The sequence below is a fragment of the Stegodyphus dumicola genome, chromosome 2 (genome assembly GCF_044657685.1).
Source record: "Stegodyphus dumicola isolate Sdum_Otavi_A_Nest chromosome 2, ASM4465768v1".
NCBI lineage: Eukaryota > Metazoa > Arthropoda > Arachnida > Araneae > Eresidae > Stegodyphus > Stegodyphus dumicola.
The window spans coordinates 251626325-251643692 of NC_140769.1; the positions used below are offsets into that span (position 1 = coordinate 251626325).

The 17368-nt window shown below is 32.9% G+C and overlaps 1 protein-coding gene across 3 annotated transcripts in view; it reads left to right on the forward strand.

Moving 5' to 3' along the window:
- The window catches only part of LOC118194753 (CD151 antigen-like), a 117142-nt gene that overhangs the window by 43593 nt on the left and 56181 nt on the right, over positions 1-17368 (forward strand). The gene's annotated exons all lie outside the window — the stretch shown is intronic.

The following is a 17368-nucleotide window of genomic DNA, read 5'->3' on the forward strand; positions in this document are numbered from 1 at the left end:
CCATAACTCCTCCTCCATCATGTTTTACTGTTGGCACCAAGTTCTGTTTGCGAAATTCTTCCCTGGGTTTTCTCCACACCAAGATTCTACCGTCAGAACCAAATATATTAAATTTACTCTCATCAACAAATATAACTTCATTCCAGTAATCAGAATTCTTATTTATGTTGGATTTTGCGAAAGCCAGTCTGAGTTTTCTATTCTTTTCACTTACGAAGAATTTTTTCCTGGCTGCTCTACTGTGATATTCAGTAGATCAAATTACTCTTCTAATAGTCTCAGAATTAACAATAACTCCATATAATGCTTGTAAATCAGCAGCAACTTTAGGAGCACTCATTCTTGGATTTTTTTTAAATATTTCGAACGATAATTCGCTTTATTCCATTGGATAGCTTTGATGGTCGGCCAGGTCTTCTTTTATCCAGAATCATATGATTCTTTTTATATCGTTTAATGATACTGAAAACTGCTGAATGACTCACGTTAACTGTTTCAGCAGTTTCTCTAATAGATTTTCCACGTTTAATATACAAATTAATAATTAATTTTCGAATTTCAGGCAAAGTTTCTTTTCGTTTAGCATTTATGGCTCCACAGAGCTAAAAAACACAAAAATTCCTAAACAAACTGGAGAGAAATACTGCAGACGATTTTATGATTTATTGGCAATTGCTTTTGAGTAAAAATAAATACCCCAAAAGATATTTTTATTGCTTACTTCAGACGATTTTTGTTGCATAGTACGTAGTGTCCCATCACTTAAGTGAGCCATTTTCTGCTCCGTTCTAAACAATTGTATTTTTATTAAATTAATATTTTGATATTTTGAGAAAATGTATGTTATGTAATAATTGTTACTAAATTTAAGTAAGAAACACACCCACAAAAAAATTTACATATTTTTTAAATTTATTTTATTGCAGTTTCCTTTTGTAAAGCACAAGTGTCCCATCACTTTTTTGAGACACTGTATGTTTCTTTTATTGTGATAAAACAACGGTACCTAGAGCCATCGAATTTTGAATGACGTAATTCTGCTGCGAATAAGGGTATCTGGAAGCCCACATTTGTAACTTGGAATTTCTTTTATTATCGATTCCATTTTTCGTAAAACTTTAACGAATTTTTTATTAAAAAACTCAAGGATTTCAAAGCGAGCCATGGAGACGTTGTACAGAAAACAGTTTTTATCTCCAGGCATGAGATTGTGTACCGGAAATTCTGAACTGAATTTTATGGTTTAAGTGCGAAGAACATGATATTTAATAAATAAGACATAAAAATTAAAAAACGCCTCTTTAAAGGTAATTTAAAATCTGAAACTTTTCAGTTTTTTTTTTTTTTTTTTTTTTTTTTTTTTTTTTTTTTTTTTTTTAAGCCCAAATGGGCTTTGTCCCTGAAGGACTATTCTTTTCGTTTTGCGTCGAATCACTGTAAACGGCGTATCACTTTTTCAAATTGTTGCCACCAAATGTTAGAGTCCTGCATTATATTTGAAGAAATAAAATAATGAAGAATCTATGTAAATGTATGTATGTTTATCGCATTATGATAAAACAACGGTACCTAGATCCATCCAATTTTTAATAAACGTTTTATCTTCAGCGAGCGGAACTGTCTATCGGAAATTCTAAAGATATGCTCATTTTAAAATTATTTTACGACATTGCTGTTGAAATGAATTTTATGGTTCAAGTGCAAAAGAGCATGATATTCAATAAATAAAGGTAAGACACAAAACGTTAAAAATACGCCTCTTCGGACGTAATTAAAAAATTTGTTATTATTATTATTTTTATTGCCTCTAATGGCATTTTCATTGCTTCTGCGTTCCTGATGACGACTACGAAGGCAAATCAAAATCTTCTTCTTCTTCTTCTTTTTTTTTTTTTTTTTTTTTTTTTTTTTTTTAATGATTTTTCGCACATATCTTTGTTTAACGAGCAAATTAAACATATCAGATTTGCAACCACCCCTTTGCCCCATCGAATAAAGCGCAGAAAAAATCATTTCGATGAAACTTGTTTAAAAATTGTAACTTAATTTCTGAATTTTCGGCAATTTTTACAAAATCGCTAGATTTTTTAAACTGACGTTCATGATTTTAAAATTCCAACTTCTAAAATTGTATCAACTATAAAGTTTTAAAATTTTCGCAGATGATAAAACGAACTTTTTAACCTTCTTTTTAAACAAGAATTATACAAAAAATATCAATTGAACGGTTTTCTACATTTTTTTTTTTAAATGTATTGCAGTTTGAAGCAGATAGGGAGGATGGATTTTCTCGCAGAAAAATTCGTTTGAGTTTGCCATCTTGGAGCACGTAATGAAAAGTTTACCATCATGGAGTATTTAATGACGAATTGGCCTTTTTTTTTTTTTTTTTTTTTTTTTTTTTTTTTTGTTAGCTTTAAGTAAAGTGGTCGCTGTAACATGTGATTAAGAGATTAAGAATAAAAATCGGAAAATAAAATACAATTAAAAAGGTTTTTATACAATAAGCTTTTATTTATAATGACTATGATAATTAATATATTAAAAGGAGAAAAATGATTTGTCATATAGTATTATATTGTTGCGGAATGCTCAGCTGAAGATAGCTTCAGGGTTGTTAGAAAGTAGCAGGGAAAAGCAGGATTGTAATATTCGGAGCGAAATCGCCCATTTGGCTACAAAAATCGGCGATATGCCGTAGACGGAGCGAGAACGTTCAAGAACGCATTCTTAGCGGTGTCCCCGAGAATATTCTCGAAGGTAGGTTAAAGCTATACATACACTGCCTATATGAGCAGCAATGAGAGTATCTTGAATTCAGTAGTGTAGTATAGTAGTGTGAGAGTGATCGACCGAGTCGGGAACTGAGATTTGGTGCTTTGTCGTGAAGCTGCCTTCCCCGTTATAGTGTTTATCGTAGTTTCTCGGCGACTATAAACGTGTCTTTGGAACTGTCTTGTGTAATACTGGCGAATAAGTTGTGTTTTGATTCTTCAACAAGTGTTATCGTCAATTACTCCAAATCAACTAACCCATAGAACGCAACAATATATTTTATTTCCAAAAGCGGTACCACATTGCTTTCATACAGCCGTTAATTAAAGCTGAAAGATAAATATGTTACATTTTTCCGTATGGCAACAGTTCCGCGTGCTGGAGATCAAAATCTTTATTTCGAACAGTGTTGCTAGTGCTCACTTTAAAGTCATTGTGTTAATCAAGAATTCATTTAAGTTTTAGAAAATATGAAATATAAAATTTGGGCTTCCAGATAAACATGCTCATGTGGAGGACTACGTTATTCAAAATTTGATGGCTCTAGGTACTGTCGTTTTTTACAATTGGAGGAACATATATACGTACGTGCTGGTTCTTCATTATTTAATTTATTTAAAAATAATACAAAGCGATACTATTTGGTGGCAACAGTTTGAAAAGCGATTCTTCGTTTATAGTGAATCGATGCAAAGTCTCATATCGAGATTAATACCCCCCTTTTGGACTAAGAGTACAGACTTACACAATAATTACTGATTCAGTATTAAAATGCTTTTTGTTAACTTTATGTGAAAGGAAATTTCACGCGTTGCTCCTTTATTTTCTAAATATCATTAAAATAAACTTTTCAGAGCTGAATTGTTAGCAATAACCTTGCCATTCATAAGAAGAAATTTAGTCACAACAATTTATTTGCTTGTCAGAATTACAAAAAAAGCCATATTGAAATTAAATGTGTTAAGATAATCCTTTAAGAGATTCCTTGTAAAAAACCAAAGATTAAATTAATTGTTTATTGCCAATTTTGTATTGAAAAGTTTGTGTTACGCTTACATGCGCGCCATTGTTGCAGAAGGGTTTCCTTTTTTGGGGAGCGAGGGTGGGATTCTTATCGAATGAAATATATAAATTTGTTAAGAATATTCAAGTTTGACTTTTTTACACGTGATTATGCCTGTCACAAAGGATTATGCGACTTGCTTTCTTCGCCTTCTACTAGAAGTCATAAAAGTGCCCATTTGAACGCTCTATGAACCATGGAAAGAATGCCACAAACATCAAACGGACAGCGTCAACCATTTTGGATCTCAGCTCACGGTTGCCTTTATAATTTTGAAAAATAATTACCAAAAGCCTTAAAATATTTTTGTGTGTAAACTTCTGGTTAGTTCAATAGAAAAGTATGAAATATTCTTGATTAACTTCTTCTATCCATCCAAAAAAGAAGATATTTCTTTTCTTTGCTTTAATTCATAAACAGTTGGATTAAATAGTTTAAAAAGTTATGTTAGATTGTTTCAAGCTATTTTGTCTTAAAAACTGAGATAGTTTAAACCTTGATCTACTTTTAGTAAGCATGTTTAATGTCAGAAATAAGTTATCTATTTAAAAGAAAATATGCAGTGTTTTTAAAATAAAATGTGGAAATATTTGTACATTTAAATAAGAATTTGTAATCAGTGTAAGTGTAAAATTAGGCAAAAAGACAATCTTAGTTTGACATAGATTTTGAATAAAGCTCAATAAAATTATTTAATTGTACTATTTAATTACACAGTTCATTGTATAACAAAAGCCATTAATTTTATTTTGGAGTAGGAAACATGAAAAATGAGCAAGGATCTCGACGAGATTCGAATTCTGGACTTCCCAATGTTAACCGAAAGAGCTTCCATTTACACCCCAAAGGCACATGGTGAAGAAGAAAAAATTTCTTACATTCTGATCCATTTAAAAGGCGACTGGGAAAAAAAACTGTCATCAAATCCTAGTGGTGACAATTTATCGTCCATCCCACTTTACTTCGGGTGTTTATATATATATATATATTGTTAATTGTAAGGGATATATATATATATATATATTGTTAATTGTAAGGGATATATATATATATATATATTGTTAATTGTAAGGGAGTGTTGGTTTGCTACCCTTGAAAAGTCAACCAATTTCCGATCAATGACGATAATTACTTAGTTTATTAATTTTCATATAAAAAGTTTGCATTTCTATTGTTCATGACTTAAATTCAAGTTCCTTTAAAAATATTATTTTCGGGATTAAAAATATTAAAAATATTATTTTCGCGATTAGATTTCATGCTTCTTGTTACTTCATTCAGATACATTCTACTCAGTTTCTATTAGAAGATAATGTAATCAATATTATTTTAGTAAATAAATTTATATATATTGTTACGAAATTTACAGGCGCGGTAAGATGGCTTCCCCGCAAAGCAGGTTTAGGGTTGCCATAAAATGGCAAGGGAAGGCAGGGTGGCCACATTTGGCGAGAAATCGCTCATTTGGCGAGACAAAATTGGCGATATTCTGTGGACGGATGGAGAACCTTTTGGAACGAATTCTTACCGGTTTAGCCCAGAATGTTCTCGAACACAAGCCGAAAGCTATATAAACCCTGCTGGTCCGCAGTCAGTTAGTGCCTCTAGCGAGCTGATAGCCAGTCATTGAGCGAGTGTCTCGAAGTCTAGCGTCGAGTTGGTCGTCGAGTGCATCGAGAGAGTCTTTAGTGTATCGGGAGTTAGTGCACCTTCGAGTTTTGTTTTAGAGTGCTGAGCTCCGGGAACGACTGAACCGAGTCGACAGCTGTGCTCTGTGTGTCGTCGAGTGGATCGCGAGTTGTAACGTGGAGAGTCTCGAGAGTAGGTGGAGTTCCAAGAACGACCGAGCAGAGTCGGGAGCTGTACTCTGGGGCTTTGCAGTGCAGCTATCTTCACCGTGATAGCCTGATAACCTGAAGGCTGTGTCGCTGATTGCTCCAGCGTGTTTATAGTTCTTCGACGACTGTAAAACGTGATTCTGGAGCTGTCCTGATTGATATTGGCTAAATAAAGTGTGTTTCGATACTTCATCAAGTGTCGTCGTTATTTACTCCAAATCCGTACGAACCCGTAACGTAACAACTGGTGTCAGAAAAAAACGCAACAATATATATATTTGAATTTAATAAAATATAACATTTTCTCTATTCGGGTAAAGCAAATATAAAATTCTCATTTTGTACAAAGCAAATATAAAATTAAAATTAAAAATTTAATTGAGAAATTTTAATTGCAAAGAAATAAAAATAATTATTACTGCGAACTAATTTACATTATCATTTAAATTCTAAGAGCATATGTAAATTAATTGCACTAATCTAAAACCATGAAAAAATATATTATTCCAAAAAATTAAATTTATTATTCTTAAATATATGTATATACACATAGACCAAGATCAAAGGAGCATTAGCCCAGGAGGGCTATTTCTCTCGAAACGGCATTTTGCGTAGATTCACTATAAAAAGAGCGTTAGCCCAGGAGGGCTATTTCTCTCGAAACGGCATTTTGCGTAGATTTACTATAAAAAGAGCGTATCAGTTTTAAATTGTTGCCACCAAATATTATCACCCTGTATTATGTTTAAAGACGTTAAATAATAATGAATCTTTCATGACTGTATGTATGTATTTGTCTCGCATTTTGGGGAAGGGAAAAAAAACGCTAGAGCCATCAAATTAAGAATAACGTAATCCTCCGCCTGAACATAGGTACCTGGACGCCTGAATTTTAAATTCCAAATTTGTTTTATTATCAATTTCTTGTAAAACTTTAACAATTTCTTTTATTAACAAACTCACAGATTTCAAAGCGAGCAATGGCAACACTGTATCGGGAAAAACGTTTTGATCTTAAGCGCGTAAGACTGTCTATCGGAAATTCTAAAGTTATGCTGCTCTGCTGTTTTTAAATATGTTGTGATGTTGCTGTTGAAGTGAATTTTAATGTTTAAGTGCGAAGAACGTGATATTTAATAAGTAACGCACAAAACGCTAAAAAAACGCCCCTTTGGGAGTAATATAAAATCTGAAGGTTTTCAGCCCTCCCCCCCTTTTTTTTTTAATTCTGTATTAATTTGTAATTCTTCGAAAATAAAGAGAGTAATAAGTCCTCTGAACTAAAATATACTGAATTATATGACAATCGAACAAAAAGTTTCTGACTTTAGCAATAAATGTGTCAACAATTTTATTACGCCGAAAGAATAATTTAATCAATCATATATTTCAAAATTTAGAGAGAAATAAAAATTTTATTTTTAAATTTCTCATGACGGATTAAAAAAAATGAGGTGAGGATCGAACTCACAACCTCCGCATCTCTCACAGGTACTGTCGTACAAGTACGGCGGGCTAACCAGTTGCGCCACTGGGGACACTTCTTTGTACAAACAGTATGCGATCTACTCATTTATCATACTTATTCATATCAATTTAGACGAACTAAAACTTCTTTTGTACTAATGATTTATTTTCCCGCCATTTTACTTCACTTTTGAATTTAAAAATAGCGTTCAGGTGATGCCATCTAAGAAATGAATAACTAAATAAAAGCGGTAGATTGCATACTACATTATAACCCAAACTTTCTTCAGTTAAATTTCGTATCAAGTTTTTTTTTCACTCACATGTAAATCAAACTACCAATAAATGGTCCTTTGCAGCCAGTCCGTTCGCCGTAATTAGCATCCATTTCGAACTATCTGTGGTCACCGTTTTTCGGCTCAAACACCGGCGGTCTTGCATTTCTGAAACTCCTAATTCGATTCATTTCCCCAGTTGCAAATGATGTAAATGATATTACTGTTTTGATACTGTACCTCATCTGTCCTACACATTTAATATGCAGTCAGCGTATTTATAACCACGTAAAAATGTTAAGGTCTTTGTCACAATTAAATGATCAAATATTGTGACATTGTTCCACAGTAATATGAGTTTTAGACTTTTTGTACGCTGATTTAAATTTCCATCATTTCAATTTAACTCTTATATTATTTCAAGTGATGTGTCTATACTATCAATATATATTACTAGCCGATATGTTATATATAATGCATTAATTTTTTACTCATTTTCAATTTTTAAATACTTAAGTTTCTTTCATATTTTTTCAGCAAAAATTTATTAGTTCATTCAAAAGTATGAAATATAAAAGTAAAAATATCCCTTTTTCCTTTTTGCGCTCCCAAATTATCAATGCGAAAATACATTTACAGCTTTTAAAAACCTGAAAGACTCATGTGTACGAGGATTCATGCGATGATTTGTAGGTACTTTATTTTTTGCCGAGATATATTCGAGGACGATGTTGTTAAATTGCGAAATTTGTAAACCGCTTTTTTTTTTTTTTTTTTCGAAGACTATATTTTGTCTTAATATCTTTAGAACTGTGATGTTTTCTCTTTGCTTTCTTTTCTCATACGATATTTTGTACCATAACGCCTTGCGTAGTTTTTTCCGCGATGTTTTTGCTACGGGCACTGCCCAGAAGAACTATTAATTTCTTTTTGGCATTTCCCGTTGATTCGCTATAAACGGCGAATCACTTTTTAAATTGTTGCCACCAAATGTTAGAGCCCTGCATTATATTTAAAGAAAATTAAATAATGAAGAATCTGAGGGCTGTCAACTCGATACTAACCAAAGAATCTGACTGACTAAACTGACTCTCCGCGTAGCAGCAGGGTTTATATAGCTTTTGGCTGGTATTCGAGAACATGCTGGGCTAAACCGGTAAGAATTCGTTCCAGAAGGTTCTCCATCCGTCCATGGCATATCGCCAATTTTGTCGCCAAATGCGTGATTTCTCACCAAATGTGGCAACCCCGCCATATCTTGCTATTTTATGGCAACCCTAAAATTGCTTTTATTTCGTAACAATATTTTTTTCTGTGTTGGGAGTGGGACAGAACTCTGGGAAAATCAGCTATGCTTTCGCCGTGATTCGAACACCGGACCTTCAGGTGCAATTCCTATGTCCAAAGTTTATCTATGTAGAAATTCTTTTATTAAAATTGCATTAAGTTCGTTAATGCAATGTAGTTACTCTATGCAATGTTGAATTGCAAAAGAAATATTGTACTTAGATTTACACATAAAAAAAAAAAAAAAAAAACTGACTTTGCATTAAGAAATTTTACTGAAAGGTATTTGAGTATTCTGTTCGCTTCCAACGTAGAGAAAATGTAGTTTCCCCATGATGCGATGAACATCATTGTATGCGAGAGTACGATTTGCATTTATCCCTAACATGCAAAAGTAATTCCTCTAAAATCAGTTTTTTAATGAAACATTTGGATTCATCTACGTTATTTAAATATTTTTTCCTGTAACATCACACACACACACACACACACACACACACACAAAAAAAAAAAAAAAAAAAAAAAAAAAAAAAACTAATACTTAAAATTAAATAAAAATTAAAAATAAGTCAATTGCAGCATTAGTAATATTGGTCATATTTGCATACTTGAAATTATGTCCGTAGAATAATTAGAGGAAAAAATTTTTAGATTTGAAATATCAGTGTCTATTACATCCTTCTGCCACACAGCCGCTTGCACTGCGTGAAACGTTTCTAAATTCTAAACACGCGCTATAAGCCTTGCGCATCTTACATTCGTTGAATAAAATAATAATTAATATTCATAACAACAAGATTCAACACTCAACAGATTCCTTTCAATACGTTTTCGCAGCATTCTTGCATAACTTAAGGGCATTTAAATGTCAAATAAAACCTTCCATTTCGGCGTTATGATACGGTGAGTCATTACTGATGCTTAGCGCCCTTATCACATTTGATACGGTTGGCCCAAAAGAGAAACTGAAAACATCTATGATTCACTAGGAGAGAAGAGGTTCACAATCCTTGCATAATCGAATAAGTTAAAAAAAAATCAGAAAGGTTTCATATTTTAACGGTCGCCCTAAAGGGTTTGGTAAGGGTTTTTTAAGGCTATCGCTGAGGTCGCAGTCTACCGGTCTGCAATTACTCACACGCCTACTAACACTTTTTTTGTCTTTATTATTAAGCATAAAATTTTTTGCACTTTCTCATTGTATATTTTTTTTTTTTTTTTGTGACAGAGTGTATATTAATTACTATTATCTTCTTTTATCTCCTTATATAAATGTGGGAAAATGCTTTCTAGGTAACAAATAAAATTACATTTAAAGTTCAAAGGAATAGTACTTAAAGTTCAAAGTACTTAAATAAAGTTAGTAAAAAGTAGTTAAAAATAGTTAGTTCAAAGTTAGTTAGTTAAGGTAGTTCAATGTACTTAAATGTAGTTCAAAGCACTTAAAATAATTATTTAGAAATAAATACTGAAAATAATTATTTAAAGTTAATTAAAATTAATTATTTAAAGTTAATTAAAATTAATTATTTAAATTTAATTAACTTAATAACTTTAATAATTATTTTAAGTATTTATTTTAAAATAATTATTTTAAGTACTTTTTGCTGTTGCCAGTAATATTAAATAACATATACTACATCAATCAGCAATAAAATTTCATAATGGCTGCTGAAATCATCTGGAGACTGAATTTGTTGTGGCGAAACAAAACGAAACGAAAATAGCTTCTGACCTTTCCTTACCGTTGCCTTTTCCTATTTTTAATTTCATTTATGTAATTTAATTTCATCTATCCTGCGGGGGAATTCATCGCCCACTTGACTCATATTGTTTAGATAAGAAAACAATAGCCCAGGAAAAGGCCTTCTTCGCTATTGTTATTTAACGCTCTAGTAGAAGGTGATAGGTAAATGTACCGAGAGAACTTTTTTATTTGTTGCAGTTCGTAAGCAACTTCTTCACCTGTTAATAATGCTTCGAAAATTAAAATGGCGTAACGTTCTGATTGTAAATGAAACCTTGAGAATGATAAACAATTTTAAAACATTTCTTTCCTCTATGTGAACAAACATAACGGACATTGAAAAAAAGTTGGCGGGGGGGAGGGAATCAGTTTCAGTTCATGTTTTGATATTACTATAGAAACGTAGTGCATCTATTCTGTAAATAACGGTTTTAAGTAATAACGATTACCGATTTCAGTTTCTGTGCAATATTCCTATTAATATTCTACATAGCAGCAATTTCAGTGGTTTTTACAGGAAAGGGCGGTGTATCATTACATATAAATCATCAATTCTAAAAAATCTGATCTGGATACCACATGACTCCCATGTACGGCCTATTAAATTACACACATTTTTTGCTGCCCTTCGTTTAAATTCTTTCCTCGAATAATTCATCCTGAACTTAATTTACCGATTCCTCAAAATAATTTGGAAATGACATCAAAAATTGCAAAATTTTTAAATTAAATATCCCAGTCAAATTTTGATTTGTGGAATATCAGTATACATAGGTATAAAAAAATGATTCTGTACTAAAAGCGTAATATACAAGGTTAAAACATCTTTTATTAATTAGAAAAAATTACTTTAATTTAATTTTATTTACATCAGCCAGCTATATTTAAAAATAAAATAAGAATTTAAACTAAAAAATTAAATAAAAAATGTGTTTACTAATTTTCCATTGCCCAGCCTGCATTACAAGTCGTTACAGATTTATTAAAGTCGAAAGATGAATTAAAGATCTTACATTTTGCGGAATGGCAACATTGTCCGAGGTTAGAAAGAGAGACGTGCGAAATATGAATTAAACGTCTTATTCGACTGGATGACAAACACGCCAGTGTTAAAATTTAAAATTAGAATGGAAAAACCAATAAAGTTTTATTCAAAATCTAGACCAAACAAGTCGTTAAGTAATTAAAACCTTAGAATGCTATTAGTTCAACCTGGGTTCGAATCCAGGTGAACAGCCTAGCTGCATGATTGGTTTTGGTGTTTTTCCGCATGTGTAGTGTAAACACTGGCTGCTTTCCTTTAGAAAATCCGCCACGAAGGCAACTTTTCCCCGTAAGCACATAGTCCTCCAGTAGCTTTGCCTTAGTTTATTAACCTAACCGTGAAAGCGGTAAGGGCAACTAATTACCCAGAAATTTTCTAAAGATTTAGGACTTTTCTAACTGTCGTTATCCGCAGAAAAGGCATCCTGGTGTTGAAATAATGTTAAAATATTATTAAAATTTCTTGCTATTGAAACATATTGATATATTATAAGTACATGTAATATTGTTGTGGCTTGAACTTATATAGAAATTTTAAATAATGGTTAATGTCGTTTTATTTATTTTTCTTGTTTTTGGAATGGCAACAAAAAGATTATTAGTCCAAAGGGATTTGAATCCCGAAGGACTATTAGTTTCGTTTTGGCATTTTGCGTCGGACTCATAAATGTCGGTTCACTTTTCAAACTGTTGCCACAAAATGTTAGAGTCCTGCATTATATTTGAAGAAATTAAATAATGAAAAATCTGCATAAATGTATGTATATTTCTCGTATTGTGATAAAACAACGGTACATAGAGTCATCGAATTTTGAATAACGTAATCCTCCAACGAATATGAGCATGTGGAAGACCAAATTTGAAATTTGAAATTTGTTTTATGATCGATTTCCTATTTTTTAAAACTTTGACGAATTTTTGATTAACAAACTCAAGGATTTCAAAGCGAGCAATGGCAACGTTGTGCAGAAAAAACATTTTTATCTCCAGCGCGTGAGTCTCTGTATCGGAAATTCTAAAGATATGCTCGTTTTAAAACTATTTTGCGATATTGCTGTTGCACTGGATCTTATGGTTTAAGTGCGAGGAACATGATATTTAATAAAGAAAGGTAACACACAAAATGTTAAAAAACGCCCCTTTGGACGTAATTTAAAATCTGAAACATTTCAGATTTTTTTTTTTTTTTTTTTTTTTTTTTTTTTTTTAACGTTTTGTATGATATTTTGATTAATTGAATACCATGTTCGTCTCACTCAAACCATATAAAATTCTATTCAACAACAGTATCACAAAATACTTAAAAACAGCATATCTTTAGAATTTGCGATACACAGTCTTGCGCGTTGGAGAGATTTTTTTTTCCCGTACAGTGTTGTTATTTCTCGCTTTAAAATCGTTCATAGTTTTACAAAATTTGAAACAGGTAATAAAACAAATTCGGACTTCCAAGTGCCCATGTTTGGTTGGAGGACTACGTTATTCAAAATTGGATGGCTCTAGGAACCGTTGTTTTTCACAATGCGAAAAACATTTATGTATTCATACAGAATTTTCATTATTCAGTTTCTTTAAATATAGTACATGGCGATAATATTTGGTGGCAACACTTTGAAAAGTGAGTCAACGCAGAAAGTGAAACGTCGCAAAATGCTGTTTTGAGCCTAATAGCCTTTGGGTCTAACGCCTCTTTGGGCTAATAAAATCGGTTAATGGTACTTTCCTTCGCAAGGTCATTCAAACTACTCATTAAATTTATTTAATCGCATTCTAAAAATGAGTTCGTTATTAAAAAATGAGTTCGTTCTTAAAACTTTCAAACCATTTATTTAAAGAAGGAACCTTAAATTTATTTAATCGCTTTTTTAGTCAGATAACTCTCGACTACTTTTGCATAATAAATAATTTACTAAATAAGGTGTTATGCTCTGTTTTCAGTTACTCTTACTGGTAAAGAAGAAGTACTGCTGAAACCTTCCGGCTACAATTTACGTACATTACGTCAATCTTAAGCGCAAACGTCATTCTTTTCTAATTCAAATCATTTATCTGACATATTTGCTGAACGCATGTATTGTAAGTAGTCACAATATACTGAAAATCTTTGGTATGTTATCTCATAAATAAACTTTTACATTATAAGAGATTTAAATACCATATTTGCATATGTTCTGGTTTTTCTTCATTATACGAGCTAATGTTTCGCTTTTTACTATATTTGCATTGAGGAAATATCTGACGTGCAGAGTTTCATCATATGACATTTAGGATCTCATAAATATATGAAAATTGATTATCTGGTGAATAATTTATCATAACGTTGTTATGAATCCGATTCAGTTAACGATATTGTGTCATTTATAGTATATATATTACTGTCTTAACCTAGTTTGAAAGTTCTTTCGGTGATTTAGTGTTCTTGAAGCAATTTTAGGATTATTTTTAAAATTATTCTACCTCCGCAGGATACGGATTGACGAAACTCATAGAAGAAATTTTTTACGTTTAAGATTCCGAAACTGAGGATCGTTTTCAGGACGTTCTGCATTTTTAAATAGAATTTTAAATAAGTGTTATCTATGCAACACGACCCATACGTTTAACCCAATACCCGAAGGCTTGGTATCGTTTGCTGAGATTCTTTAGCCTTGAAACCCAAAATCTGAATATTAGGAGAAATTTTTATGGCAACAGTTTCTTTTTGCCTTCGGAAATTGTAGTTCTGCAAACATTCGCAATTACCACAACCAATGAAGTGCAGCAAGCTGATCGTTTAGCCTTTTTTTTTTTTTTTTTTTTCCCCTCCCCATGGTGCGTTTGACATCTTCAGCGTTGTAACAAATAAATGACGGTGTTGGCACAGATTTATTTATTCACATGTTTTAACAAAATATTTATTAGAATATTCGACCGTTGTTTTTAATCCTATTTTATACACGGTTGAAGACTCATTTTCAATTTTTATTGCAGTGCTTAGAGCGGGCTCAACTCAATCTCTTCTTTCTGCTTCTCGAGCTTTTTTTCCTTTCCTGTTTCTTTTTGATGTTATCCGAGATTCATCCCGTATGTGCCATGTGAGAAAGTTGTTTCTTCTTGAGAATCAAATGGAAATTTTTCGTACTTGAAATCAATGAATCGAATAAATTTTTTTTTCCTTAATAATGTGCTGAATTTCGGTCGTTCACCATTTTGTATTTTATTTTGCAAAACATTAATATAGAATTGCAGATTTAGGCAAATAACCTCCGCGTTATTTATTATTCCGTATCATTGGATATCTGTTTTGCAATGTATTACTTAGAAGCTTGGCATGTTTATATTTAATTCAATCTTTCATTTCAGTGATTAATAACTAAATGAAATTTTAATGTGTGTCTCCGAGCTCACATGAATTGATTTTGGAAGTTTCATGTAAATTCGCGTCTTTATAATATGTTTGATTTATTTACTTCATTTCACTAACAGTTTATTTTTTATATTTTACTGTAATTTTTTTACATCGTACAACATACATTTCAGCTTTATATAGTACATATTTAATTAAATCTCATATTTTATTTGAAGGTAGTTTTTTAGAAGTAGTGCGACAAAGGTTTTCTAAATAGCTACCTTAATTTCTTAATAAATAAATAAATAAAACAGAAGAAAAGAATTGGAAAACTGAAAGCTTTCAGATTTTGTATTACGCCAAAAAGGGTTTTTTTTTTAAGGTTTAGTGTGTTACCTTTATTTATTAAATATATCATGTTCTTGCATTTAAACCGTAAAATTCAATTCAACAGCAATATCACAAAGTATTTAAAAAGAGCATATACATAGAGCAGAATGAAATGATGGGAATTTTATCGAGGGAAAGAAAAAAAAAAAAAAAAAAGATGAGTTTCAAAGCCACCCCTAGATAGCGTATCATAGCTTTATTGAGAACATATAAATAATCTACATAAGTTAACAAAACATGCTAGATATGATGTCCACCATTGTCTGCTACCATATGGAAGCGTAAAATCGCATGTTCAACTGTTGAATGCAGCGTGAACTGGGAATGTTACGCACATGGTGTTCTATGCTTTCTTTAAGGTCGGATACAAATGTGAAGGGATTGTCTTTAGGTATCCCCATAGCCAGAAAGGATTCAAGTCGGGGGATCTAGAATTCCAAACTGTAGGAAATTGCTGGCTGATGATTCTGTCGTACCGAAATGGTGGCGCAATGCTTGTTTCACACAACGGGGGCGATGTGTGGAGGAGCACCATCATGCATAAATACTGTGGTTCTATCACATCGCTTTGCGAGAAGAGCTGGAATAACGGATTGCACTAATAATGAAGCGTATCATTAACCGGGGACGGTGCATGTCACAGGCTCTGCGGAGTTGCGCTCTTCGAAAAAATGGACCCACAATGAAGGTTGCAGTAAAGCCAGTGTTATGGAATTTGTAGGAATTGATGTGGATTTGTAGCAGCTAAAGTAGGCAATTGTGCGTGTTAACCGCACCTTCCATATGAAAATGGGCCTCATTGGTCCACAAAATGTTCTATGACCATCCTGGAGCTCAACTCGCACAAAAAACCACAGTGCAAAAGTTTGTCGACTATCCAGATCAGCTTGTAAGAGCTGCTACACTAGCGACAGTTTATAAGGATTGTAGCGACATATATAGGAACAGTTTATACGATCTTTTGAAGAATCTTATGAACCATGGAACGAGGTTGGTCAAGAGATGCTGCAATACTCCGAACATTAGTGCTGCCGATGGTTTGCGATCTGTCTTCCTCCACTTGTGTCGCTACATCATCCACTTCCTTTCCTGACTAAATCCCCAATGTTCCCGTTGCTTCAGATTTCCTACTCACGTTTGTTAGTCCTTGACTAGTGAGTGGGTCTTTTCGTAACCGCTTCAAAGACCGAAATTTTAGCAAAGCTTCGGTACCAGAGTCTTCGTTTAGCTAAAACATTCTCACAAATAAAGCACGTTCCTGGAGAGTCTACCTCATCTTCCTTGACTTAGAAACGAGTATGACTGCGGTTCCATGCTCCATGTTCCATTTTATGCCGCGATTAGCACGTAGAATTACGTGCTGTGTTCCGGCAGTCATAATGTAGTTGCTACGAGGAGCGCTGGAAGTAAAGAAATGCGTGAGCTGGACGGTGCATTCATTCATTACAAATTATGCCGAAATATTGCATTTGATGCAACGTGTCCGGCTCATGACAAGTATGCCCGAGGGGCACAGGACGGTGCAGGATAGCTAAAGTGTAGAAGGGGGTGTGACAAACGTCACGTGAGCACGAGATGACATCTGAATGGTGCAGTTCATTATGACTGCGGTTCGCCTCTCGCATCTTTATAGGAATGCTGTGCGCGCACAGGATTACTATGGTTACGATATTTGCATATGGCAATAGTTTACATTGCACAACGCCATCCATCTATTGGTGGTTTTTGAAACTCACTATTTTTTTCTCCTCTTGAAAAAATTCCCATCATTTCATTCTGCCATTACCCAATTTTCATGCAATTCTGCTGCATAGTTTTCCTACGGATTGCTCGCAAATTTATATATATATATATATATATAAATCTGAAAGGTTTCAAATTTTAATTTACGTCCGAAGGGGCGTTTTTTTAACGTTTTGTGTGTTACCTTTATTTATTAAACATCATGTTCTTCGCACTTAAACCATAAATTTCAGTTCAATAGCAACGTCGCAAAATAATTTTAAAATGAGCCTATCTTTAGAATTTCCAATACACAGCTCCGCGCGCTGGATATAAAAAAAGGTTCCCCCCCCCCCGTAGATTGTTGCCATTGCTCGCTTTCAAATCGTTGTTACTCAAAAGTTGGTTAAAGTTTTACAAAATATGAAATCG